Consider the following 5,665-nt stretch of genomic DNA (forward strand, 5'->3'; position numbering starts at 1 on the left):
CCCCGGAGGCGATGGAGATGCGGAAGCGCTTCATGTGAAGGTCGCTCTCCTGAAAAACCCAGTATGAGTGATTACTGAAGGCCATTTCTGAAGTTATTTCTATAATGTGCATTTGCTGAAAATGGAAGAAAATGAAAGATGCTAATGTTCGAATATCATGAAACTCGATATCATACACATCAGGACATTTCACATTTAACTTAATGAGTCACCCAAGTGTTCACTGACCAGTTGCTTTCTTAAACTTGGAGACTAATTGTTTTTCTTATGCAGGAGTCTGCTCTGTACGTGGCTTTTCCCCCTTAATATGTAGGATATTACGACACTGAAAATATTACTGATGCAGATTTTATTCCCAGACCATTGAGTCTATTTAGATATGTCATACTCATAAAAGCTCATGTTTATTGAAGAGGGTTATTAAATTTACTGTAAGATTTCATAAAGACCCTTTTAGGTGAAAAATGCAGGTAGAATGGTTTGAGTGGATGCTTTATAAACCTTTTATGAGTCAAAAAAAGTTCTAAATGCAAATGTCTTTCGTGGAAAGTAAAAGTAATTTGTTTTTCTCATTAGGTGCCACATAGTCAGCTAACGTGAGGATGACAGATTTTGAGATCTATGAAATCAGAGCCAGCTTTCTTTAACAGAGGACTGCTAGCTGCTTACCTTCTCTATCAAAATGAGCATTCCATTCTAAGGTTAGGTACAGATATATAAATGTCTGCCTGGTTTGGGAATGGTTCTGTTGGAGCCCTAGATATATTATTGAGAGGATTGCAGTACATTTAGTTTAACACACACACACACGCTTATGCGCGCGCATGCACGCACGCACACACACAGTTACAGAATACACTGTAATTAAAGATATTCATCACTATGTTCATTTGAACTGGTACAATAAGTGTATCTCACACTGTTTCTCTTCATTACTATGCAAGACCAGAGCTTATATTTCTTGATTTGGAATGATGCCAGAGAGTCATTTCAATATTTGAGCTTTATACATTATTATTAATCATGATGATGATGTACTTTTCAATATTCATGGGATTTCGCAACAATTTTTATTAGCCGTTTCTCTTAACAGCTGAATCAGGTCGAGAAAAATTACTACTACTCTTGCAGGTGAAGAAACAGAGGCCCAGAGAGATACATGACTTCTGGGTCACACACACGGATCATCGGCATAGCTGGTATGAAAACCCGCCGTCTTGTATTTGTACATTCTGGCACTGGGGTTCTTCTCACAAATTCGCTTTTTTTTTGAGAATAAATTTTCATATTAGAAGGTTGAGATATATTTGGGAAGCTTAAAAAATACCGAGTAACACGGTGTTGGGCACATATAGGTTTTCAATAAATATTAGCTAAAGAAATGTATAAATATCCATTGGTGGTTCAAAGCATAGGATTTTAAAAATAATGCTTTGTTTGTGTAAAAGTAACATATTTTGAGTTAATTAATGGTAATTGGAATAGGACACCAGTTAGCGGGTAAGTTGGATATATTGCCTGTTTCAGAGTTAAGTGATAAATCACTGCAGGATAATAATGAGAGCATATGTCTCCAACAGCTTTTCAGTAAAGGTGTGATGCTCTAAACGTAAACTAGTGGACCAAAGAGATAGTGAAGATTTATTTGCTCTCTGTTGGCAGAAATAGATTTCTTTCCTTAGCCTAATAATGAGAATGCATTAAAAATGTTTATACAATAACCTCAGTTAAAATTATAAAAAAATGTACCTATAATTAAAATGCCTACAAACCCCAAAGGGCCATCTCAGCCTTAATATCATCGAGACAGATTGCATCCCACGAACTTAGCTGTTCCCTGTATATGGCGGAAATGTAACAATGGTAATGCCATGTAGCTTGTGGCCACTGAGGAGACAAGCGCATTATCCCATTGGTTAATCTGTATCCATCAGTGTCTTTGTGTTTCACTCTCATATTGCTTTTGAAATGTCTGGATCTAGTGTCTTGACAAATTCTAAGTTAGGAGGTTTAAGTATAGTTTGCTCAGTTTTTATTCAAAAAGTATATAACATTCTAAATGTTCTTTCTTTAAAATTATGTTGTGCAGTTCTATCACTGTTCAAAGAAAGTGTCTAATCCATAGGGGAATGCTGAGCTCTGTGGTATCTTTGCTCATTGCTTCCTACTATAATGACCAGGCAAGCTGGATGCTGTCCATGTCATCGAAGGAGAGCAGGATAGACATTTGTCTCTGTTTTTACTTTTAATCTTTATTGAAATATAACAACATACAATGTTATATTAGTTTCAACATTTGTCTCCATTTTTAGACTATCAGATCATTCATCATGGGACCCACTTTTTCACACTTCTTGGATTTTGAATAATTTAGTAAAATTAAGCCAATTTGCAGTTTGTTTTTAAAGGTCTTATCATAGGGAGTCCTGGGAATCATAATTCTAAGCCTAACACAACCTGCACTTATGCAATGAAAATGTTTTCTAACTAGACTTGACTGTTTGGATCCAATTCTGACCCTTTGCCCTATTTGAATCACCTTTGGCAGTCAAAGAAGCGGAGAAGGGAGGAACTCTGGACCAAACAACATAGCCTTTTTATGCCTGAAGGTCTGATGGATCCAGGGTGCTTGAGATAGTCCTGTGTTTCTGGGAGCAATGTTGTGGTATAGCCTCATGATGAATTTGGGGATTCACTCAGCAAATGCTTATTGTGTGTGAGGCACAGCACCGAATCTGCTAAGGCCTCAGAAAAGAATCCTTATAACTAGCATCAGCTGTACTCTCGTTAATTAAATATGTTGACCTGGGTTTGGGGGTGGCCTGAACCTAAAATCCTGGAGGAGAGATCGCACTCCAATGACACTGGCAGCTTGGGAAGAGCCACATTGAAATGAGGCAGCAGGGGTCACCCATAAAACAGGCATAATAACAGCACTCTGTGTATCATGTTCAGTAAAATATTGGGCAAAAGAATGTATCCGGGCTTGTGTGACAGCAGAGTCTACTTGTCCCCGTCACCATATCATCTGCTTTGCCAGCAATACATTTCCAATGACTGAGCACATTATGCACAGTAGGTGGGATTAGAATGTTTTCAGGAATCTTTAATGCCTTCCTATCTTGTGAATGGTTTCCTTAGGCAAATACTGATTTTAAAACATGTGCTTCCTTAAGAGTACACTTACTGTGATAAGCACAGTGTAAGATACAGAATTGTTGAATTACTCTATTGTACACCTAAAACTAATATAACTATGTTAATTATACTGGAATTAAAATGTAAAAATATGTGCTTCTTAAATACACAGTTGTTTAAGGGGCAGTCACGTTAAATGGGTACTGCAACTTTAGTGTTTGTTGCTTAACCATTGTCTCTTCCTCCCCTGCACCCCACCCATGCTCAAAAGAAGAGAGAAACAAAAGCATATTGACACACAAAGAAAACAAAAACCAAACTCCCCAAATGGTTTGGGTCACTTACTCTTGCAAAGACTTGTGGCAATTCTCAAATCCGGAATCACTATTAACTAAAAGGAAGTTTTGCACCTCTCCCCAACCCTCCCACCCCCGACTATTTGCATAGTTGTAAATAACAGAAAATCAGACACTTGCAGTAAAATTGCTTTTCTTTTTTGGGGGGGCGGAGGGGCAGAGGGAGAGGGAGAGAGAGAATCCCAAACAGGCTCCACACCCAGTGCAGAGCCCATCACGGGGCTCGATCTCACCAACCTGAGATCATGACCTGAGCCGAAATCAAGAGCCTGATGCTTAACCGACTGAGCCACCCAGGTGCCCCAGTAAAATTACTCTTTTAATTTTCAAAGTCTGCAAATTGTAGGGAAGGCTCTTTGCTATTGTGGTTTTAACATTACAAAGATCGAGTGAAGAATAATGGCAACAACCATAGCAGTAATGATAGCTAATACATAATGATCACGTGCTGTGTGCTAGTTACTTTTCTGAGGGCTTTTATGTATTTGCTCATTGAATACAAGTAACTGTGAAGTAGGTAGTACATTTAGCCCCATTTTATGGATGAGCACACTGAGGGACAGAGGGGTTTAGTAATTGTCTAAGATCTCATAGCTAGTAAGCGACAGAGCTGTGTTATGGGCCCAGGCAGTCTGGCTCCAGACTTTGCATTCTTAAATACTCAACTCTTCATACGCTTTTTTTGTAAAATCATTCAAGTACCTTGTCTGGCTTATGTTTTACTAATCTGGTAGCTCACCAAGAGAAAACATCTACATGCATACTTGTTTCTTTTGGGCTTAATCTTTCTTGCTTAAAAATGTCTCTTTTTGAAGCCATGCACATGGCAAGAAATTAGAACTGTGCAAAGAATCCAGTGTAAAGGAAGTCTCTCACCCAGTTGTGTTCCCTTTCACTCTCCCTAGCCGGAGGCAAACATTGTCCCCAGTTGCTTGTGTATCCTAGAGATATTCTGTGCACATACGAGCTTATATTTCAAATCACTTTAAAAAAGTGGTTGAAGTTTCTGAACAGACAGTTTTACACAACAGCCTACTCACCTCAGTGACTCCAAATGTGTCCCAGAAAACCAAGAGACCCAGACACTTAGATAATCATATTCAGTTGGGCATATTGGCTGGGACACTCAAGTTTCTGCTGTCCCCAGCTTATGGGAAGCACAGTTAAGAAGGTTATAAATATGACATGTTTAGTCTATTGGGACCCAGGGAGACACTGTGCTCAGAACCCTTGGCCATTTGCTACTTAGAGCACCACCGAGGAGTGTCAGCAGAATGTGCTTCAAAGACAGTCTGTCCCAGAAGAAACACAGACCTTTTTTCCAGTGGGGACACCAAATCCTAGTTAAGATGAGGATGTGTCATACTTACCTGGCAGGAGAGATACCATCATCATGAAGGTGGTTTTCTCAGGGCAAGGCTTATCCAGTGCAAAAAGGGGATGCTGACCTCTGCAGTTTCCCCAACTGTGGGAAACTCAACTGCATAATTTGGGGTGGAGGACTGTGTTCACACTTCCAAAAAAAAAAAAAAAGATGATGGTCTATGTGTACAAATCAAGTTAAAAATATGGGAATTTAAAAAACAACTGTTTGTTTAAAAAAAAGTGTATTTTCATTGATCTAGCAAGCACACTTCTAGAAATTTATCCAAAGACTTAGCTACATGGTTGTTCATGACAACCATTTGGGAATAAACCAAAATAACCCACAACTGAGGCTTGGTTAAATAAATTACATTAACTGAACAGAGAGTCACCTAACCATTAAGAAAATGAAAAGAATATTAAGTGATATAAAAAGTTGTTTACAATACATAGCTAAGTAGAAAGAGCAATATGTAGAGAAGGATGTATACAGAACCACATTATTTATTGGATATGGGGAGTGTAATACGAGAGAGACCATGGGCGAGAGCTAGCGGAATGATTTACAAAAATATTAACCTTTTCTAGGTGGCAATAAGGCAATTTTAATGGATGCTTTTCAGTGTGTCTTTAAAATCTAAAAAACTTAACAGTGAATACTTTGCAGCTGTATTGAAAACAAAAGACTTTTTAAAAAAAGTTTAAGAATAATTGATGAGCTCTTCAAGAAACCAGTTGTAGATTATTTACTAACCATTTATTTAAACAGCTTTTTCTTGGTTATAATCTAATATTTTTTTCAAACA

The 5,665-nt window shown here is 38.1% G+C and overlaps 1 non-coding gene across 1 annotated transcript; it reads left to right on the forward strand.

Annotated features, from left to right (window-relative positions):
* Positions 1-4,856: 4,856 nt before the first annotated feature.
* On the forward strand, positions 4,857-5,015 carry LOC118553441 (U1 spliceosomal RNA). Its single transcript, XR_004926038.2, has one exon. It is a non-coding gene; the product is annotated as a U1 spliceosomal RNA (small nuclear RNA).
* The last annotated feature ends 650 nt before the right edge of the window (positions 5,016-5,665 follow it).

Source organism: Halichoerus grypus, chromosome 4 (genome assembly GCF_964656455.1).
Source record: "Halichoerus grypus chromosome 4, mHalGry1.hap1.1, whole genome shotgun sequence".
Lineage (NCBI taxonomy): Eukaryota > Metazoa > Chordata > Mammalia > Carnivora > Phocidae > Halichoerus > Halichoerus grypus.